The sequence below is a fragment of the Tenrec ecaudatus genome, chromosome 2 (genome assembly GCF_050624435.1).
Source record: "Tenrec ecaudatus isolate mTenEca1 chromosome 2, mTenEca1.hap1, whole genome shotgun sequence".
In the NCBI taxonomy this organism is placed as follows: domain Eukaryota; kingdom Metazoa; phylum Chordata; class Mammalia; order Afrosoricida; family Tenrecidae; genus Tenrec; species Tenrec ecaudatus.
In genome coordinates this window covers 62,569,510-62,593,222 of record NC_134531.1, presented here as the reverse complement: position 1 = coordinate 62,593,222, position 23,713 = coordinate 62,569,510, and the positions used below count along the sequence as shown (strand labels likewise).

The following is a 23,713-nucleotide window of genomic DNA, read 5'->3' as shown; positions in this document are numbered from 1 at the left end:
GAAGAAAGCTGATGGTGCCCAGCTATCAAAAGATAGAGCAGCTGAGGTCTTAAAGGCTTGAAAATAAACAAGCGGCCATCTAGATGAGAAGCAACAAAGCCCACATGGAAGAAGCACACCAGCCTGTGTGATCACGAGATGTCGACAGGATCAGGTATCAGGCATCAAAGACCCAGAACAAAAAAACATAATGTGAATGGGGGTGGGGGAGTAGGGGGTGGGGGATAGTGCAGAGTGGAAGCCCAAAGCCAATCTAGGCAATTGGACATCACTTTACAAAAGAGTCATGGTGAGAAGATGGGCCAATCAGGGTGCAGTCTAGCACTGATGAAACATACAGTTTTCCTCTCGTTCTTAAATGCTTCCCTCCCCTCCATCCCGCCCCCCCCCACTATCATTACCTTATTCTACCTTACAAATCTGGCTAGAGCATATACACTCCTCGGGACCAATATTGAGAGCAGCAATACCAGGAGGGGAAGGGGAAGGTAGGGTTAGAAAGGGGGAAGCGATCACAATGACCTAGCGATAACACCGTCACAGAAGGATGGACAACAGACAAGGCAAGACATGAAAAAATAATAATTTATAATGATCAAGGATTCATGAGGGAGGGAGGGAAGGAAAATATGAGCTGATACCAAAGGCTCAAGTAGAAAGAAAGTGCTTTGAAAATGATGATGGCAACATATGTACAAATGTGCTTGACACATGGATGGATGGATGGGTGGATGGAGTGTGGCAAGTGTTTTATGAGCCCCTAATAAAATTATTTATTAAAAAAAGGAAGTTCAAAGAAGAATTGAACATTTGAACTATGGTGCTGGTGAAGAATACTGGTATACCACAGGCTGTCAAAAGAACAAATCAATCTGTCTTGGAAGAAAGACAGCCAGAATGCTCCTTAGAGGCAAGGATGGTGAAATTCATCTCACATACTCTGGACATGTGGTCAGAAGAGATCAGTCCAAGGAGAGGGATATCAGGCCTAGGAGAGGGGCAGTGAAGAAAAAGGGAGGCCTCCAACATGATGAACTGACCTAGTTGCAGCCACAAGGGCCTCAAACATAAGAACAACTCTGAGGATGAGCAGGAACTGTGTTCTGCTCTGTTGTGCGCAGGGTCGCTGTGAGTTAGCACCACTTGGATGGCACCTAACAACAAGGATGAACTCAGAATCCACATTCTTAACCCACATGCTGCTTCAAATGGGTTTCTAAGCTGTAATCACTACCCCCCACCCCAACTGTATTCTTTATGGGAGCAGACTGACACATCTTTTTCCCCAGAGCTTGGGCCACCAGGGATCCTTCCTTCTATCTTACAACCCCCCGCCAAATACCTGATAAGGTAGGCAAGACATTTTCTTTTTCATCAATATGACAATTTAGGCTCAGAGAGGCTAAGTGATTTGATTCACTCAAAATTTTATAAGTCATATAAAGTAACATAATATAGTAATGCATCTGGTTACTGGGTAAGTACTAGGGATAAAATGGTGAATCAACTGGTACCCTGTTATTATAGTAAGAGAGCAAAATGAACAAACAGATGTGTATATTATATTGAGATGAGTGCTATGATAGAGATAAGGGGAGGAAATCTGAAAGGTCACAAAAGGAGTATCTTTCTCAAAGAAGAGGGTATCAAAAAAGATTTTCTGGAAGGAGCAGTGGGCAGGTGCACAGAGATTTGAATAACATATGGGAATTATCCACTCATTGCTATCACATTGATGGTGACTTATTGCGACCTGATAGGACAGGATAGAACTGTCACTCTAAGTTTCCTAGAGAGTAACTCTTAAATGGGGTAGAACACCCTGTCTTTCTCCCATGGACCAGCTGCTGGTTTCGAACTGGCTGACTTGGTGGTTAGCAGCTCAGCTTGCAACAGCTACCACCACCAGGGCTCCTCGCACATTTCAGACATCTTGCCAGGAAGGCCCAATCCCTGGAGGGACATCATGCCTGGTCAAGCAGAATGACAGGGTGAGAGGAAGGCCCTCAGCAAGATGGGCTGCCACAAGAAGCTCCAGTATAGGAATAACTGCGAGATGGCTCAGGACCAGGCAGGATCTGGTTCTGTTGTGCACAAGGTCGATGGCACCTACCTAGTGACAACACAGGACTTACCCGTGGCTGCAAGGAGAGAGAAGGCTAAGTAGGACTAGAAAATTTAAAAGCTTGGAAATCATTAGAGCTCAATCTTCTGTTAGCAAAGAGGGATCCATTGAAGGGTTTTAATCACTGAGAGATGTTATACTATTTGCATTTTAGCAAAGTTACTCAAACGGCAGTGAGATAAAAGGTTTGGAAGAGAGATCATTCTGGAAGGAAGCTATTACTGTAATTGGAACATGAAACTGTGATAAACTGAACTCAGAAACAGGGTAAATTGTAGTGATTTAAGATATACTTAGGAGGTAGAATGACTATGGCTTGGTGACTAAATGGATATGGGTTGGAGGAGGTTAGGTGAGAGTCCAGGATGATGTCCAGGCTTCTGAGTTAGAACTATGTGGGTGAATGCTATTGTTAGGGGCTCTCAAGTCGTTTCCAGCAATTCTCTGTACAACAGCACGAAACAGTGCTCGGTCCTGTGCCAGCCTCCTAACTGTATGCTTGAGCCCAATGTGGTGGCCACTGTATCAATCCATCTCCTTGACAGCCTTACTCTGTTTCACTGCCTTTCTGCTTTTCCAGGGACTGGTCTTTCCCGATAACCTGACCACCCTTGCTTCTAAGGAACATTTAGGCTCTACCTCTCTTGAGACAGATTTGTTTGTTCTTTTGGTAGTCCATGCTACTTCCAATAATCTTTGCCAGCACCACAATTCAAAGCTAGCAATTCTTCTTCCGTCTTTCTTATTCAATGTCCAACTTTTACACGCACATGAGGCAACTGAAAATACCATGGTTTGGTTCAGGCGCACCTTAGTCTTCAAAATTAAGACCTTTGCTCTTCAATGCTTTAAAGGGGTCTTGTAGGAAAGTAAAAGGAAATAGAGGAAAGAACTAGGATATTTATAGATGTCTAAATTTGGTTCAGGCGCACCTTAGTCTTCAAAATTAAGACCTTTGCTCTTCAATGCTTTAAAGGGGTCTTGTAGGAAAGTAAAAGGAAATAGAGGAAATAACTAGGATATTTATAGATGTCTAAATATGGGCATGTACATATGCAAATATATTTACATATGAGGATGGGGAAATAGATCTATGTGCATACATTTATATGAAGGTAGCAGATGGACATTTGGCCTCTACTCAAGTACTTCCTCAATGCAAGAACACTTTGTTTTAATAACCTGGCATTCTGTGATGCTCACCTTCCTGACACGATCACTGAAGATGAAATGGGTGCCTAAACAAATGTAGTGAAGAAAGCTGATGGTGTCCAGCTATCAAAAGATGTAGCATCTGGGGTCCTAAAAGCTTGAAGATAAACAAGTGACCATCAAGATGAGAAGCAACAAAGCCCACATGGAAGAAGCACACTAGCCTATGTGATCAGGAGGTGCCTATGGGACCAGGTATCAGGCGTCAAAGACCCAGAACACAATATCATATCAATGTGAAAAAGGGGGAGTGCGGAGTGGAGACCCAAAGCCCATCTGTAGACAATTGGACATCCCCAAGGAAGAGACTAGCCAGTCAGGGTGCAGTATAGCACCAATGAAACATACAAGTTTCCTCTAGTTCTCTAATGCTTCCTGCCTCCCCACTCTCAGGAGTCCAATTCTACCTTACCAATCCAGCTAAACCAGAGCATGTACACTGGTACAGATAAGAGCTGGAAACACAGGGAATCCAGGACAGATAAACCCCTCAGGATCAATAATGAGAGTAGCAATACCAGGAGGGTAAAGGGAAGGTGGGGGGAGAAAGGGGAAACCATCACAATGATCTACATATAACCCCCTCCCATGGGGATAAATAACAGAAAAATGGGTGAAGGAGACAGCAGTCAGTGTAAGACATGGAAAAAATTATCAAGAGTTCATGAGTTGGGGTGGGGAATGAGCTGATACCTAGGGCTCAAGTAGAAAGAAAATGTATTGAAAATAATGATGGCAACATATGCACCAATGTGCTTGACACAATGGATGGGTGTATGGATTATGATAAGAGATGTACGAGTGCCAATAAAATGATTAAAAAGGGGGGGGGTCTTGTGCAGATTTACCCAATGCAATGCATCATTTGATTTCTTGACTGGTGCTTCGATGAACAGTAGGGTGCTCCATGAATAGGGTGCCATTTACTGACAGGGCATAAAAGGAGAAAAAGGCTTGGGGGGTGGGGAGGAGAAGTTCTGCTTTGGACATGCTATCTGTGATGTGACTGTGGCTCATGAAAGTGGGATTTCTTGATATTAAATGGAACCTGAAGTTCCAGTGTTGGATGGGCCTGCCCAGTGAGTGTGCAGAGCGAGAGGAGAATACTAGAGTATTCTGTGAAGCAGGGGTGAGGACAAAGCTAGGACAGATTTTAGGAAATCGTGAAAAGGAAGCCCGGAAAGGAAGGGAGTGATAACAGTGCCAGGTGGACAGATGCCAAGACAGACTGGAGAGCACAGGCACGGGAATGCCAATGATGCCTGGCCAGAGCCGTTTCAGCGGAAGGGGAGGCATACAGTCAGGTTACTGATTCAGGAGCGGAGAGATGGCAAAGAACCACAGAGAATGTACCTAAGCCATTGTCCATTGATATGGCTGGGAAAACAAGCAGAGAGCTATGAGAAACGGTAAGGGAAATGGACATGATCTGACCTCCTCTGGTTCCCTGTGACCAGGAGGCAAGGCTCAGACTAGTCTCCACTCCCCACCTTTTCGGTTTTTTAACCTCCTTTAACCAACCATTCCTCCCATGCCATTATACATCTATGATGGGTTTAATAACTCACTGTAATAGCCACACAGAACTCACAGACAATACTCATGGCTACGGGGAGTTTCTAGAGAAATCAATGTTTTTGTTGTTAGGTGCTATCGAGTCGGCTCTGACCCCATAACGATCATAGTGATCACAACAGAACAAAGCACTGCACGGTCCTGTGATTTCCTCACAATTGTTCCTATGTCTGAGTCCACGGATGCACCTACTTGTCAGGGGAAGCCAGCCCCTAACACATCATTACGGGTCTGGTAGGTGCAATTGTACAGCGGTAATAAGTAAAGATCATAGTAAAGTTACAGAGAGCATGAGAGATAGAAGTGAAGTATTGAAATAAATAGACACATTTCAAGGTAGCATGCTCACCTCAGCCCCGCATGATGGTCCACGTGGAGGGAGAGAGAGAGATTTAATGCTAGCCCAGGCCTTTTATATTCGCTGGGACGTGCAAGTCCCCTAATTACAGGTGAGGACATGCGTCACTGGAAAGGGCTGTCCTATAGGTACTACAGTAATGAGAGCGGGGTGGTCTAGGGACATACACGCAATAGGAAGAGGAGGGATTGGGGTTATACATGTGACAAGATGGGCAGATCCTAGATTTAGGATGGCAGCTTAACTTTGACCTATTCCCTAGATCTCCATAGGAACCATTATCAATAGGGTGTAAACCCCACCTACTGAAACCAAATAGATGTCTGCAGGCGTCCACTGTCTTTAACAGCAGGGAGTGGGGCCCACTGCAGTCTGGCAACTCACAGGCCCTCAGGGTGGATACCTGTGAGCGTCTGGCCTCCCCCCACACCTACTGGTTCAATATCTTATTGAGGGCCTTCCTCTTTACCAAACATGATGTCCTTCTCCTGGGACTGGTCCCTCCTGACAATATGTCCAAAATATGTAAGACGAAGTCTTGCCATCCTTGCCTCTAAGGAGCACTCTGGCCTTACTTTTCCCAATATAGATCGAACACTGTCGGGAAACCAATAGGTTACCAAGTGAGGATCAGCAAACAGTAAGAATACAACGCAAGGTCTCCTCACCAAGCTGCCAAGTCTCTGGTCTTCGGTTTCTGACATGTAGCCTCTTGGCCTTTGCTCCACGGGCCAGGAAGGAAGCCCGCCTTGTGACACTGTCTCCTAGTTCCATAGTCCTGGGCCAGATGAGAAGCCACCCCTTAGTCTTGGCTGCTCCTCTAAGTTTCCATGGCAGTTTCTGATGCATCTGGTCTTGGAGGACTCTGCCCCTTGAGACGGACATCTTGGACGAGTTCTTCCAAGGTGCTCAGGGCTTCTGTCTTCGTTGCTTTGGCTGCAAAGATGGCTCATCCTTACACTAGGAGTGGGTAACGAAACTGAGCCATCCCCCACATTAGTGGTAATGCTTATCCCGTTTGCAGGGACCCACCCACCCAGTTGTGGGAGCGACAGCAATGACAGGAGTGACAGGAGCCATATTAAGAAATTTCACTCCACAAGAGCTGGTGCTAAAGTGGTATAACTGGAAGGGCTAAGGCACGGGCCAAATACTTTTCTAAGAAAGCAGAGACCTGAATGCTGACCCCCTTAATCTATCTAATTTCCACAGGCACCAGGTACTCCGAGAGAGGAAGACAGGACTTTCTACTCCCACAAAGACTTGGAGCCTCAGAAACCCACAAAGACAGTTCCACCCTGTCTTACTGGGTGGGTCATGAAGCGCTTGAATCAAGTCGACCGCAGTGTTAATGAAATGAGGGGCCTTAAAAAGGTTCGTGGAACGATTCCATTATCTTTTTCTTTTAATGAACGTTTGGAACAAACATGTAACGATGTCTCCCCCACGGTTCAGATTCTTTGGAAGCATCTGCGACTCAGTCCAGAATTCTTGACGGGAATGCGGAGTGAAAAGAGGTCTGCTTCTCACCGAGCGTCAGGGGGCTGGCTGTGTCCCTGTGCACATCTGGCAGCCATCTTCTACGGTTGCAACCTAACACAGTGAAGGCAGGACAAAAGGAGGAAACCAAACCGTCAAGGGCTACATTATGGCCCCAAGTCAGCTAACTCTGCCTCTTAGTGCAGCCTGTTGTCTCGAGCTGGACTTTCTAGTTAGATGAGTCAGTAAATACCGTTTACTGTTTAAGCCCATTTAAATGGGGTTTTCTATTATTTGCCTCATGTAGGATGTCATCTGATCCAGGAATGCTTACAGAAAACCAAGGTGGAGGTTAGAGCACAAAAGAAAACAGATGACTGAGGGGCTTTGTGTGTTTGATGGTGGTCGAAGTGTTGAGTGTGCAAATCTAGGCTAAAATCTCCCCCCAGTAATGATTTCTAGCAACTCCAGAGACTATACAGAACAGTGGGCCCTCAGCAGGAGTCAGCTACACCACAACCCCCTGGGAAGCCCAGTGTAAGAGTCTGGTCAAGGGATTCCTGAGTCATGAGTATCAGTTACGTGGAAGACCGATGACCAAAATATAGGATTTCGACATCTGAACATTCTACCCTTAACCACACCTCTTAGTGCAAACTGACGACTAGACACATTTTCACTTGCTTTGAATGCAATGTATTCTTAGCCTTTCCCTGTAATGCCCTCCACTGGTTTTCATTTATCTCCTGACATTCACCTACTCGTTGAGTGTGTTTAATCACAGCATATCTGGTTTCAGCTCAGTTAAACTGATGTCACAACTTCTACCTTAACTGATGGAATATCCCACACCCACTCTTACACAGTTACGGCTTTAACCACTGGAAAGCTAGCTTGTTAAAGTGATAGTTTCCCTGGGTGTGAATGTGATACAGAAAAACAAACACAAGTTAGAAAGCATGGCTTCATGGGCCAACAGACACAAAGAAAAAAATTCTTTTTAAACCATAATACTACTTTCTTTACTCCATTTTCTGAGATTTTACACTTGATCTTAGCCAAAAGGCCGAGAAGCGATCATTTTCTGAGATTTTATCTTAATGTCTTTTAGGATGTATAATTGCTACCAACAAAATGGAATACAGACAGGAGGATCAAACTTCTAATGAAAACTTTTCAACTACTGAATATTTTCCTATCTGCTGAATCTGTTTCCTTTTCACCTTTCATTCAGCTTAAAACCTCTTCTCTTCCCTTATTACATTGTCAAGATCCAGGCTCCATTCTTTCTGCCTCCCTTTCAGGGCCTCGGCAGCCTTGCAGGCATGAGTAGCAGCACCTGGGCAGGATTTGCGGCACACCTGTAGTCATGTTGACACCTGGGCTTGTTGGTGTCTTTGGGAGTCATGTGAGCACTTTTTTTTGTTGACTATCTGCAACTGGGAGTTCTGAAAGTTGAAATGCCGGGCAAGACCATGTTATTTTGTTTCGCTCTATAGGAGTTAGTCTATACTATTATTTGAAAATAAAAACCTAGATCAAATCTGAGACTCGTATCATCTGATTAAACACCCAATTACGCCTTCTTTTCATGGGCGCCTCTGACTTTTAAATCTCTTTTAAGAAACACCACCTGAGAAATTTCTCTCCACGAAATAAACATGAGTGTGGAGTTGAGGTGCTTGGCTGGGCTGGCTGTCGCCCGTGTCTAAGAGAACCAACTGAAATGCTCAGGGGAGGCGGAGACCATGTGCAGGATTTTATAGAGCTCACCACGTTGCAGAATCTGTTCAGGTCAAAGGAGCATTGCCAAGGTTCTTCTTAATTAATTATTCTCTAGTTATTTATTGGGATGTACTTTCAGAAATGTTTTAATGGATTAATGCGCTTCTCTTTGTAAGTTTTTTTATTGTGAATTAGGTGGGGGTTTACACATCACATTGTTTTTTGCACTCAACAACAGCGTGCCCTCCCCCTTTTGGCCCATCTCCCTTGTCTTCCCTTTGCTCAACATCTGTCTACTTACTCTCCAGCCCAGTTTTTCTGAGCAAAAGCAGATAACTACACTTTAACTTGGAATATTTGCCGGGGCTGTGTAGGTGGGAGTGTGTGGGATTAGAGGGCCACATGGTGCGGAGTCATTTTCTTCAGAAAGGGGGACAGTAGGCCAAATAAGTTTGGGAACCCATGCTCTAGTTTCTGACTTCCCCTTTCCTACCTTGTCCTCCCCCCCTGGTAACCATCGAAGCCTCTTTCTTTAGGTATGAAAACCTTCTCTTGATGTTGTTTTTAACAGTTTTCCTGGCATTTCATTCACCTGTCACACAATTCAATAGTTCAATCGTAATGGATTTTTGTTCATAATAGCGGTCTCACACAATATTTGTCCTTTTGACTACCTTTTTAATGTTTTACAAATCCATCTAGGTCATGAGGTGCTTCGGTTTCCGTATTGTTCTTTAGTGGTGTGTGGTATCGACTGTGTGTATGCGCTAGAGCTTATGCATCAATTCTCTGACCCATGAGCATTCAGGTGGTTTTCATCCTCAGGCAATGGTGAGTAGTGTTGCGGTGGGCGTGGGTGTGCACCCATCTGCTTGTGCGATCTGTAGAATATGTGCCAAGTAGCATAATGACTGGGGTCTTAGGGCATTTCTATTCCCAGTCATCTGAATAAATGCCATACAGCTTTCCAGAGCGGTTGTGTTTGATTTCCCCACTAGCATTGTAGGGGGGCTCCAATCTCAACACACCCTCTCCAGCAGTTATTATTTTCCTTAAAAAAACACTTTTTTTGCTCTTAGTTCTGGGGTGAGACGGTATCTCCTTGTTTTGCTGGATTCCTTTTCTTCTGAAGCACAGGTGAAAGGCCTTCCTCCCCGCAGGCTTCCTTGACCATTCCAGTTCACCATGATTTGAGTGTCTAGCATCATCTATTTGCGTTATTCATTATTTAGGTGTTGATCTTATTGTCATTAACTTGTTCGGTGAGTTTGTGTTGTGGCCTAAAGGAGAATGGAGTTTTCTCGGTGCAATGACAGTATATTTCTTTGGTCCTCATCATCACTGAAACACACTGTACACTGCTGAGCACAGAGAAGCTCATGAATTACTTGGACCAAGATGGGAACGATAGGGCTAAAAGCACCAGAACAACATGGTCTTCCTTCAGCAGCACGAATAAACAATCATACAGAAAAATGTATGCAATTAAAGCCAGGCCTTGAGTGAAAGTCCATTTTGTAAAATGTCACAAGTTTAATTTCCCAACAAAGGATATCTTTCCATGTTCCCAGACTATCTCCAATAGTGTTACAGTTTTCATGTGTTTTGAATGTAACAGGTCGTACAGCTAAGAGCTGGAAACACAGGGAATCCAGGACAGATAAATCCCTCAGTACCAATAATAAGTAGTGATACCAGGATGGTAAGGGGAAAGTGGGGGGAGAATAGGGGAACCGATCACAATGATGTACATATAACCCCTTCCCTGATGGACAGACAACAGAAAAGTGGATGGAGGGAGACATTGCTCAGTGCAAGACATGAAAAAAATTTTATAAGTTATTAAGGGTTCATAAGGGAGGGAGGGTGGGGGCTGAGGGAAAATGAGCTGATACTAAGGGCTCAAGTAAAAGAAAATGTATCAAAAAGGATGATGGTAACATATGTACAAATGCGCTTGACACAATGGATGAATGTATGGATTGTGATAAGAGCTGTACGAGCCCCCACTGAAATATTTTTTTAAAAAATTCACGGGAAAAAACAGAACTACCTTTTTGAGGCCCCCTCATATTATTTGATGACATTTCCTGAGATTTGCCCCAGTTCTTTGCAACGGTTGGCAGATATTCCCAGTATTTGCTTTGGAGATGGTGGTTTTCTACAAGTTGGCCGGAGGGTAGCGTTCCATTAGTCCGTAGTGGGAGTTCCATATACGTTCAGGTAAGTTATGACACAACAGCTCTTCCATCAGAATCACTACCCTCTAATCTGGATTCTGACTGTTTACTGTGTTGACGCCTGTCCTCACCGTTTCCCAGGCCTAGCCCCAGCCAGGACTCCTTTCATCCATACCAAACCCGCCGCTCTCATGCAGTTCTCCCTCAGAGGGACCCGACAACACAGAGGAGAATTGCTCCTCTGGGTTTTCCAGGCTGTAAATCTTTACAGGAGCAGAAAAGCCTCATCTTCCTCTAGCGGTGGATTCACACTACTGACCTCATAGTGATCGGCACTCAGTGCGCCACCAGGGCCCCCTTCCACCAGCGTGTTAGAGGCTGCTTACTTTCTGATCTATCCGATGCTGATGCACAGCCATGCAAGCAAGGGAGGCTTATTTTGCTTTTAAGCACTTGACCCACTTCCATCTGGACGCTTTCAGCCAAGCAGCACCTTGTACCTCGACCAGTGCTGTCAAATACAGTAGCTACATGGTTACGTAAATGCAAATGAATTAATCTAACTAAAAAGTTCAGCTCCTCAGTTGCACTTGGCATTTTTCAAGTTCTTATTCGTCACATGTGACACGTGACTAGGCTATGGGACAGTGTAACAGAGAACATTTCATTACTGCAGGGAGTTTGTGTGGGCAGCACTATACTAGATGATCCCATTCTGAAATTCCATATAACAGTGAAGGTACACCATGCAGCCCTGCCCATAGGATCCCCAAGGGTACCTGACGTTCTTCCCATTCACAGAGCAGTTCACCTGGTATCTCCTTCGAAGGAAAAAAAGACAGAGAAGGAAAAGAAGGGAAGACTCCTTGAGCAGTTTTTACATGCTGGGCACATAAAACTCCATTAAGTTCTTTCTATAAGAGGCAATTCAGAGTTATTGGTAACAGCATCTGGATATAAAGTGGCTATCAAAATTTCACAAACCTTTATTTCTATAATCGAGAGTTAATTTTTATTTTATAGAAGTCAAATTACAAAGTTTGATCTAAAGAGGGAAGAGGGAGGAGAAGCAAGCACCAGAGAGTAGATAGGTGTTAATTTGGGTGAAAAAGAAGAAAATGTACTCAGAGAGATAGGGCAAAAAACAGGGGTGGAGAGGGACACAGAGCAAGCTATTGGGAGGTGTGATACGTGGTTCTGACACCATAATGATGACCTGATATGTAAATCCCTATCTAATTCCCAGTAAAATTAAAGATTTCTACTACTAGCTTCCCAAACATAGCCTCTCTCTGCTCTCAGTATGCATGTCTCACATCTCTGCCACGGGGCCCATGTTAAGCGTTTCGACTAGTGAACCTCTCCTAAGTCCCGTCTCTCTCTTGGTACTTCCACTTCCCTACAAATATCAACCAGTTACAAAAATTTTTGCTCTTTGGGTCAAATCTTTTATGGCCCATGGGACATAGACCACCCACTTACATTTTCTGGCTCTGGGGCTCAGTGGGAAGAGGCCATTGCAATTTTAGTGCATAAATGAGTGAATCTGAAGAAGTGGCTATCATCCCAGCAACCCCAGAACCAGAGGCTCCTTGGGACATATGTGTCCTACTAATTGGGGGAAAAATCCATTATTACCTTACAAATTTATATTACCCAAAACATGGTTTCATAAAAAAATTCAAGGCAGAAGATCATTTGGTCTTTACAGAGCTAACTGAAAGCTGATGGGGTGTAGAACATTGACATTACTTACCATGGGATGCCGGAAGAACAAACACATCCGTCATGGAACAAGTACAGTCAGGGTGCTCTTCAGAAGCGAAGAAGGCAAGACTTTGTCTTATGGACTTTGGACATGTTTTCATCATGCTTGGTAAAGTAGAAGGGCAGCAAATAAAGGGAAAACCCTCAACAAGATGGACCGACAGTGACCTGGGCCCAGGATAGAGTGACCTTCCCCCTACAACACCATAAAAACCAGTTTCTTCTCATTTAGCAATTTATGCGCATTGTGTGACATTAGTTGCAATCCCAATGTAATACACTTCCTCCCTGGCTTGTCCGTTTTCATCTACCCATCTTTCTTGTTCCTTACTGCCTTCTGAACTATTTTTCTTTTAGGGCTTTCATTCATTCTTTTTTTAAAAAAATAATTTTATTGGGGGATCATACAACTCTTATAACAATCCATACATACATTCATTGTGTCAAACACATTTGTACATTTGTTGCCATCGTCATTCTCAAAACATTTTCTTTCTACTTGAGCCCTTGGTATCAGCTCCTCATATTTTCCCCTCCCTCCCTGCTCACCCTCCCTCATGAACCTTTGATAAACTTATAAATTATTATTTTGTCAGTCTTACACTGTCTGACATCGCCCTTCACCCACTTTTCTATTGTCCATCCCCCCCTAGGAGGGGATTATATGTAGATCATTGTAATTGGTCCCCCTATCTCCCCCCATCTTCCCCTTCCCCTCCTGGTATCGCTACTCTCTTTATTAGTCCTGAGGGGTTTATCTGTCCTGGATTCCCTGTGTTTCCAGTTTTTATCTGTACCAGTGTACATCCTCTGATCTAGCTGGATTTGTATGGTAGAATTTGGATCATCATAGTGGGGTTGGGGGGTTGGGAGGAAGCATTTAAGAGCTAGAGAAGACACGATTGCTGAAGAAAACTGTGTGCATAAGCAAATGTGGTAAAGAAAGCTGACAGTTCCTGGCTATCAAATGATGTAGTGTCTGGGGTCTTAAAGGCTTGAAGATAAACAAGCAGCCATCTAGCTGAGAAGCATCAAAGCCCACATGGAAGAAGCAAACCAGCCTGTCTGACCACAAGGTGCAGAAGGGACCAGTTATCAGACATCAAAGAACTAAAAATCATATCAATGGGTGCCTCCCACCCTGATACGATCAATGAAGACAAATGTGTGCATAAGCAAATGTGGTGAAGAAAGCTGATGGTGCCCAGCTATCAAAAGATATAGTGTCTGGGGTCTTAAAGGCTCGAAGATAAACAAGTGGCCATCTAGCTCAGAAGCAACAAAGTCCACGTGGAAGAAACACACCAGCCTGTGTGACCACGAGCTGTCAAAGGGATCAGGTATCAAGCATCAAGGAACAAAAAATCATATCATTGAAAATGTGGGTGAGTGCAGAGTGGAGACTCAAAGCCCTTACTGAAGGGTTGTGGGGAGGAGATGAACCAGGCAGGGTACAGGGTAGCAACAATGAAACATATAACTTTCCTCTAGTTCTTAAATACTTCCCTCCTCCCCAACTAGCATGATCCCAATTCTACCTTACAAATCTGGCTAGACCAGAGGATATACATAGGCACAGATAGCAACTGGAAACACAAGCAATCCAGGACAGATGACTCCTTCAGGACCAGCGGTGAGAGTAGTGATGTCTGGAGGGTGGAGAGAATGTGGGGTAGAAAGGGGGAACTGATTACAAGAATCTACATATGGCCTCTTCCCTGGGGGAGGGACAGCAAAGAAGGCAGGGGGAGACGTCAGACAGTGTAATATATGACAATAATAATTTATGAATGATGAAGGGTTCACGAGGTAGAGGGGAGTGGGGAGAAAGAGGGAAATGAGCAGCAGATATTAAGGGCTCAAGTAGAAGGCAAATGTTTTGAGAATGATGATGGCAACAAATGTACGTTTTTGACACAATGGATATATGCGTGGACTGTGATAAGAATTGTACAAGTCCCCAATAAAATGATTAAAAAATAAAGAGCTAGAGGAAAGTTGTATGTTTCATCATTGCTACACTGCACCCTGAGTGGCTCATCTCCTTTATGCGCCCCTTCCAGTTGCCTAGAGATGTCCAGTTGCCTACAGATGGGCTTTGGATCTCCATTCTTCACTCCCCCTCATTAATAATGATATGATTTTTGTTTTCTGATGCCCGATACAGGATCCCATCAACACCTCACACAGGCTGGTGTGCTTCTTCCATGTGAGCTTTGTTGCCTCTCAGCTAGACGGCCACTTGTTTTATCTTCAAGCCTTTAAGACCCCAGATGCTATATCTTTTGATAGCTGGGCACTATCAGCTTTCTTCATCACATTTGCTTATGTACCCATTTTGTCTTCAGTGATTATGTTGGGAAGATGAGCGTCACAGAATGTATAATTGTTAGAACAAAGTGTTCTTGTGTTAAGGGAGTACTTGAGTCGAGGCCCAATGTCCATCTGCAACCTTAATTCCTAACATATTGATGAGTACATAGTTCTATTCCCCTCTCATTATTCTATCTATCTATCTATCTATCTTTACACATGTACATGCCTGTATTTAGCCCTCTATAAATGCCCTTTGCCTCCTAGTTCTTTCCTCTATTTCCTTTTACTTTCCTCTTGTCCCACTATCATGTTCAGCCTTCATTTGGATTTCAGTAATTCCTCGCAGTTACATTGCTCTTGATCAAGCCCTACTGGCCTCCTATACCTCCTTGTCATGGATTTTGGATCACCTGTTGTTCCCTTGTCCCTGGGTTTGTTAACACCCACTTCCTTTCCCCCACCTCCTCCTTTCCCATGCCCACCCTACCAACCATGGGTCCTATTGTTTTCTCCTCCAGATTGTTTATTCCACCTATCTTGTCTCGATAGACATGTAGAGATAATAATATGCACAAAAAACAAGACAGAGCCAAACAAAGTAACAAAACAATAATAATAACCAAAAAAGGACAAAAAGCCTGTAAATAGTTCAAGGTCTGTTGATCTTTAGGAGTGTTTTCTGGTAGAGTCTGATGGGGTGCCACACCCTGGCCCCAAAATCTATTTTAGGTATCCCATTGGGACTTCGTTGCCCTGCTCCTCTTGCTGTTCTGTTGCACACTCTTAGTGTTTCGCCTTGGTGTGGTGTGGTCACATTGAGCACAATTCCTGCACTGTGTCTCCAGTGTTGTCTCTTGTAGCGCTATGGGTCAGTGAGGGACATTCATTGTGTCTCGTGATGGGGCCTGCCCTGTGGTCCTCTCTGTGCATTGGCTGCTGTGAACAGGAATATCGTCCTCAGGGTTCAGTGGGCCAGGATGTGCTCCACTCTCTTTTCCTCCCCTTTCATTTGCTCCAGAACAAAAGATCTTAAGTCACACACTCTAGTTGGCTTAAAGCTATCCCCAAGGAAACATAGATTATGACTTGGTTCACAGTCTCCTAAGATAAGGTCTTGATCCCATTAATGTCCATCACTGTGGTAGAGAATGCCCTCCAATCTGGGATTACAGCCACAAGCATAAAGTCCAGGGTTGTAATAGATCGCATAAGGAAATGCGACTAGAAGAGCCATACTCGACGACTACAGATACCTCTCATTTATACTAGCCAAAGCACGTACATTCAGTAATTTTTACCTTTATCCCTGATTAATCATGAACACTGTGTAAACGCTAGACCTAATCGAGCTGTGGTCTATACAAGGTATATAATAAATCTAGGTTACAGATATACACACAAGAGGGCTTCAAGAAGCTTACAGTAAGATGGCATTAAAAATCCTAAAAATTTCCATAAATCGTTGAAGCCCCTTTTTGTCTGTGATATTTAACTGCAGCAAGGTTACAAGGAAAATTCTACTTAAGCTTTTTTTGTCTCAAGATCTTCCTAGTATCTGCATGTCTAATATGAGTTATTCTACATGAGTGTGCTTCCTCTTCATGGAACATTAAACAGAGCGGCGATCTGCAATTAGTTAAGGTGATGCAGAGTAGATATAATGACAAATATGAAATGTTCCAACATTCTCAATGTTGCTCATAATTTTTCTTCGGAATGGACTGCTGCTACAGCGAAGGAATCAGATTTAGGAGTACGATTCCACATTTACTGAGCCCTCCAATTTGAGTACCTGCAACTTGTAAAGAAACAAGTATCTGATACTCTAGTAGCTAGTGTTGCACACAGTGGGCCTTTTCTTTTAAGAACCTTTTAATTGGATGTAGACCCTGCTTTCTGAACAGAATGGCGGTAACACTAAATGAATTGGTGTAAGTCAACGGCTACTGTACAGATTCATTCTTAGCCAAGAGAACTAATTTGATGCTCCTTAGTAGTACTCTGGTGAAAACTTAGTAAAAATTAATGTCCAAGAAGGCTGTTCTGGCTCAGATTCTGAGTTTACAGATGTGGGGTACACGACATAATTTTACAGTAAGTAAGGTGGCCTGTGTCCTTGGCTCCAGAGAACTAAGCCTTGGAGTAAATGGGGTGCTGTGATGGTTAGGCTTTATGTCAACTTGACTGGGTTGGGATTCTCCGTGATGTGGTAGTAGGGCCTGGTAATTTCTCATGGGGTGATCTAACGCAACGTAGTCAACTCCACAATGAAATCTGCTGTGAGCAGCCAAGGAGTTGTGAGTCTAGGGTGGAATGTGACCCATACTCAGGTCACAGCCCTGACACAATGGAAATGAAGTTTCCCTGAGGATGTGGTCTAGTTCCTACATAAGGATGCTTTGGGAAAGCTCGCTTGCTGTTTTTGTTGAGTTTGGATCCTGCATATGACTCACTGACCTCTGGTTCTTTGGACTTGAGCCAGAAGCTGTCTGCTATATTGTCTGCTGACCCTGGGAACTACCTGAAGCCTGCCATCTGACTTACTGAACTTGGATTCATTCACCACTTGAGTTACAAGCCTGACCTTGGATTCATCCCACTCTGCAGCCTGTGGTGTTCCTACCAATCCTGGCTTCAACCCCTGAAGCCTCTCAGTCAGCAGAAGCCTCTAGCTTACTATCTGACTCATAGACTTAAAACTAGGCTGGACAACTGCTTCTACAACTGAGCTCTCTTCTTGTAATTTACAAACCCACCTGCCTGGGAAGGAGACAAGTCTAACCTCACCCACACCTCAAAGAAACTGGCTTTGACCAAGTGAGGCTGATGGTGGTTTTCCTTTCCCCTTGTGAAATGAGAAGAGGTCACACGCCATCCCATGTCATTTCTTTTCCACCCATTCTCACCTTCCTCTGAGAGCAGCGGTTCTCAATCTTCCTAATGCCGCGACCCTTTAATGCACTTCATGTTCTGGTGACCCCCCCAACCGTAAGATTATTCTCCTTACTACTTCATAAACTGTAATTTTGCTACTGTTATGAATCAGGTGACCCCTGGGAAAGGGTTGTTTGACCCTCAAAGGGGTTACTACCCACAGGTTGAGAACCGCTGTCTTAGAGAACAGTGTGTCCCCCACCCTATGGCTTTTCAGCTTTTATACCCGGCAGCTCCCACTGCTTCTTTGCCTTTCATTACACTATTTTACTAAAAAAGCTCTGGCAAAAGTTAACATTTTTTCTTTCAAAGTCCATTCCCATTTTTTTTTCCTTAATCATTCTTTCTCAGTCTCCTCTGCAGGCTTCCACCCACCCTCCAGCCCTTACCTACTCATCAAAGTTGGTGTGTCCCATGATTCTGTGCTGGGGTTTCTATTTATTTCTCCACCAGAGAAGCCATCCTCTTCCACGGCTTCAATGACCACCTATAACGATCGATCACCTCCCACCGAGAGCTCACTGGCGGCTCCAGACCCACCTACACAAGTGCCCCAGACACTTCAATGGGTCATGTTCAACCTCAAGTCTTCTTCACGCATTCCCCGTTGGGGTTTACTGCTCTCCTTCCGGGCCCCAAAGAGAGAAACTTGTCCCCATGCAGCTATGACTGGAATGTACAGCCATCACACCTAGGTTGACTAAGATGTGTTTATTCTTGGGCTTCCTTCCGTACATGATCCTCCCAACAAGTACTAGACAGCGATTCACCTGATTTAACTGGGCACTGAGAAGAGAGGACTTTGCTCTGGGTCACCCAGTGGGTTAGGGGCCAAAGAATCAAACCCAAGTCTGATTACGGAGCCGAAAATCGGAGTTCCGATTGCATCCTCATAAAGGCAAGCATCAGGTTTCTCGCCAATCCGACCTCCCAGATCTGCTACTCCGCCTTTAGTAAGGAGAGAGCCGGCCCGTGGAAGCATGCCCATTTCCATCACCTCTCCGATTGTTGTGTGCACCACTTTCTGAGGGAGGACTCCCTGAGGGAGGGACTGTGGCCAGGGCCGGGAGGAGTGCCCCACTTTAGCTTTCACTCAGCTCTAGAAAACAGGCCCTGTTGGCTTCGGCAGCTTTTAGTTACCCAATTCTAAAGAGTGAAACAATTTAAACTGGGACTACCTGGATGGCTACTTATCCAAGTCTCATTCCTTTTAATGAACTGCTCGGATGTAATCAGTAAACCATGTGAGCAAGTTTCCTCCCAGGAAGTCGCAAACCCTTTCATAATATACTTGGGCAAACAAGTTTATCAACTCAGTTCAGCTGAGGCATACTCTATAATCAGTGCCAGTTCTTTCCCTGCAGTGTACTCGGTGTACTTGGGATAGAGATAGTAGTGTGTTACTATCATTTGTAATTAGGCCTACCAGGCAAACTAATAAAAATAAAACTTGCTCATCCTAAAAAAATCCTGTGATACATTAGTTAATTCAGACAGTTATTCAGCAAACATTTAGTGACACCTTAAGATGTACTCTGGCTACAAAGAAGAAAAACCATAAGGCCTTGTGAGGAAGAGACAGAGACAGAGAGACAGCGAAAGAGATTACAATTTCAGTCTGCTGATTTTATATAAAAGAAGTGATCTGGAAACACAGGACAGAGTAACTGATGTGATGTGATGTCAGGGGAATACTGAACTGTTCACCACAAGGTCCAAGAAGATGAGGCAGTGCGTTTGGTTTGGGGGAACTCAACCCCCAATGACTTCAACAAGCCAGATAGCATGCAAGCTGCCTCATTTAGTCAAGATAACTTTATGTGACATGGAGGGTATGCAGGTGGGTTTGATGAGGTTGTATGGTGTGGGAATTAAGGCTGAAATAGATCAGACGTAACCAACCTGATGATAAAAAAACTCCTTTGATTGGGTTGGAAGTTTGATGAGTGATGGATGAAGATGGTGGTCAGCTGGCGCAAGCCTCAGCGATAGTACTGCACATCGGTAGTTAGCAGCTAAATCTGTGCAACACATTCTGAAACCATTCTTTTCTGTTTTCCACAACCATGAAGTGCTTTATCTTACTCTAGTCACACACAATCTTGGAACCTGGCTGTTGCCTTTTTTATACACTTTGCATTAATAACTAGCTAATAGAATTGACCTAGATTTTTAAAATCAAGTATTACACTTCTGTTTTCACATCAGTCAGCAAATGCAGACAGTTTTTTCTCTCACAGTTTTCATAAAGGTCTATTTCATTCTTGGTGGACAGCACATTTAACAGTTAAATACATTTAAATGATGTATCGGTGACGGCATGACCGCAGCATTGGTAACTAGATCATCAATTGAACTAGAAACCAGCTAACAAGTAACTGTCTAAATGTTGAAAATACAGCTTTTAGATCATCCTTTGTTTTTTGATCACCTTTGGGTGGGGTGACGTGGGGTTGGATGGTGGGGGTAGGACGCTGGTCACAATGGAAATATATTAAGGCCAAATCTTCTGATACCCATTCCCAGAGGTCTCTTCGGCTGGATTAAGCCTCCAACTCCAGGGCAAGCCCAAGTTTGTGGCCTCCAGCATGAATGCTCTTCCTGTCCACTGGAGCAGACAGTGTAAGCGTCACGCCAGGCCTCAGAGTCTGAGGATAGCCCACTCCAATTAAACTAGAGTTGTTGACTTTTGCAGAAATGGAAGCTGTGGGATCCAACTGGTATTTAGCAGCAATGCCAAAACGAGTACAGTTGGTACCCGATGTCCAAGCCAAGTTTACCGACGTGTCAAGATCTTCACAGACTTTTTGATAAATTGATCCTCCCAATTCTGCCCCATCACTGACATTAGTGGGTAGCTGGAAGTCCCCAGTCCTGTGGCCCACTGCAAAGTTATTCCTTGTCAGCTTTGACTTGGCACTGTCAAAGGTCATCTGATAACCAGCAAGCCAGCCCTCATAGCCAAAGACAGCTGAACCATGGCTTGCAGGTCCCGCAAAATCAAAGTCAACATCACAGCCAAGGTTTATACACTCCCTCTTGTAGGAAGACTTGATCTTGCCACTTTTCTTTCCTGTGTTTGGTGAGAAGGTAGTATCAAATGTCAACTTTAAACCTTGGCAAATCTGGTCTTCAATTGCGATTTCTGTCCCCAGAGTGTTATCAGTGTTCCACTTTTCTGTGAAAGTCAGACCATACTCACACCATGCATATTTTGTCTCCAAAGTCCCAGTAACTTCACCGGTGTCTGTGTTAGATGAACCAGATGTTGAGAATCCCACACCACTGCAAGATTTTGTTTGCACTTCCAGTTTCACCAACCCCAAACCAAATTCTTTGTTGAAAATATCTCTGGCAGCTTTGCCAAGGTCAGCATATGCTGGAGGAATACACATTGGCGCGCGCAGCTCTGCCCGTAGGTCGCCATGGCGAGGCAGGGAGGAGTGTTCTGGTGACCCCCCGGGGCAGCCGCTGCGCTGCTCTGCTAGCAGCTCAGGCCACTCCACTTGTGCAAAGCCGGGCTGCAGCTGCTGCTCGCGGCTGGAGGGCGAAGTGAAGGGACCGCAGACAGTTTTTAAAGTATGTTTTTAGATAATGTTACCGAGATTGGCCACTTCTGCCTGAAATTTTCTAAAGTTCAAGGTATCAGGATATATTATCAGCTGGTTAGATGCTCCTATACACTTATTAATTCTGTCGGAAAACATTACAAATTATAAAGGTTATTTTGATTTTTTTATATATAAAGAAAACATGTAAAAGTTCCTATGTGGTATCCGGTAGTTTACAATTATTTGTTGAATGAATTCCTAAACTCAAACCTAAACCTCCTGCCATCAAGTCAATTCTGACCCACAGTGACCCTCATAGAGCAGAGCAGAACAGCTCCAGAGTTTCCAAGACTGTAAATCTTTACAGGAGGACAATGTTCTTCTGTGGAGTGGCTGATAGATGCGAACTGTTAACCTTGTAGTTAGCTGCTACTGCTACTTGGTGCTGTCACGTTAGTCCTGACTCATAGTGACTCTGTGTGCAACAGAATGAAACACTACCCGGCCCAGTGCCATCCTCACAACTGCTGTATTTGAGCCCACTGTTGCATCCTCATAGGAGCCCTGGTGGTGTACTTACACATTGGGCTGCAATCCACATGGTTGGCAGTTCGAAGCCACCAATAGCTCCAAGGGAGAAAGGCTGGGCTTTCTACTCCCCTAAGAAGTTAGAGTCTCGGAAATCCAAAGGGAGTCACTATGGGTTCAGTTTGTTGGTTGTAGCTCCTGTGTTACTCTACCTCATGGTGGGCCGTCTTCTTTTTGTTGGTTGGTAGTATACTGCTTATCCCAAAGGGCCACCAGGGCTCCCTGAGTGGATTAAGTCTGTGAGAATACTGTACATTGTCACTACCCAATCCAAGCCAGAAACTACCAGGAAGGCTGAATTGTTGGCTTCCCCAGGCCCAAGGTGGAATGAAGACATTCTCCTTTCCATTCTGTGGACTCCTTTAGGAAGGAGGTCTGCATTTTTGGTTCTGTTTGTATTTCTTGGCAAATGTGGAGGCACTTGCTCAGCATATTGCATATGAGTATATGGGGGTAACTAATGCATGAAACGGGGAAGGAAAGAAATGGCTAACTGGTGCTAGAAGGACAACTAAGTTCAGCCCAAGATGCCCAGCAAATGAGGTAAAAGAGCAATAAAGAGCAAGCACTAACACAACAGGAGAGTTGAAGTAGTTAAGTGAAGAATACGTCATCACGGTGTTTTGAGACATGGGTGACCACCAGAATGTGCAGTACACGCCGAAAGCAGAGCGCTTCAATTGCCCTGCTCTTGCTCCACCTGCTGGTAGCCGGGAGGCACTTTTCAGACCTGGTAGAAATTGCACAGCCCTCCATAAAACATGATGTTGAACACACTGAAATGTGAAAGGTGTCTTGCCAAAGTACTCCAGTCCCTCTCCTATCCGCAGGCACTCCCCCGAATGGGTACCACGAAAGCAGGGACAAATACTGCGTCCACACCTGGAGACACACTAGAGGCCTTTATCCTGTGTCAGACACAGCCAAAAGCGTGATCACGCTCCTTTCGTTATGCAATGCCTTGTTTGTACTCACACGGGTAGCATTCTCATTTGATGACGAAAATGACTGGTGACACTTATGGTGGAATGTTATCTGTCTATCACTTTGTCAGTGGAAGCCCTGGTGGTGTAGTGGACTGGTTACACGGCAGGCTGACAACTGCAAAGACAGAAGTTAGAAACCACTGTTCACACCTCTAGGAGGCCTGGTAGTGTAGTGGTTATGTATTGTGCTGCGATCCCTATGGTTGGCAGTTCAAAACCACCAGTTGCTACTTGGGAGAAAGATGGAGCTTTCCATTCCCATAAGCAGTTACGGTCTTGAAAACCCACAGTGGGGTCGCTATGAGCCAGCAGTGACTCCACGGCAGTGAGTTGGTTTGGTTTTAGCTACACCTCTGGGGGAAAATGAGGTTTTCTCCTCTTACGTTTTATAATCTCAAAAATCCTGGGGGCAGCCCTGCTTTGTCCCGTATGAGCACTATGAGTTGAAATAGACTCAGAGGCTATGGGTTTATTTTTTTCAGTTCACCGACTAGATGAAGCTGTTTTTTGGTTTTGTTTGGGGTTTATTTGGGATACTTAAGGCTCATTGAGGAATAAATGAATGAATCACTTTGAATTCTTTTTCAAAATGTTAATGATCCAGTAAAAACAAAAGAGTAGAAAGAAAGGGCAGTTTAAGTTTTGCAATGTAATGGAATCAAGAAGTTCTTGCTTATGAGTTTAAAACAACCCAAATTTCCACCAATGGAGGAATGGTACATACATATAATGGAGTACTACATATCCCTAAAAAGCAGTGAGGAACACATGAAACATACTACCCCATGGGAAGCACTGGAGGAAATTATATTAAGCAAAGTAAGCCAAGCACAAAAGGATAAGTACAACATGAGTCCACTGAAGTAAGGGGAGAAAAAAAGCAAAATGGGGGTCTATGGAAAAAGCTACTATGTACA

At 44.3% G+C, this 23,713-nt stretch overlaps 1 protein-coding gene and 2 pseudogenes across 1 annotated transcript in view; all 3 read right to left on the bottom strand.

The window, feature by feature from the left end:
• NLN (neurolysin) overlaps positions 1-23,713 on the bottom strand; it is a 134,487-nt gene that overhangs the window by 88,381 nt on the left and 22,393 nt on the right. The window lies entirely within an intron of this gene.
• On the bottom strand, positions 7,649-7,827 carry LOC142441862 (U2 spliceosomal RNA; annotated as a pseudogene).
• Positions 20,074-21,098, bottom strand: LOC142440817 (non-selective voltage-gated ion channel VDAC2 pseudogene; annotated as a pseudogene).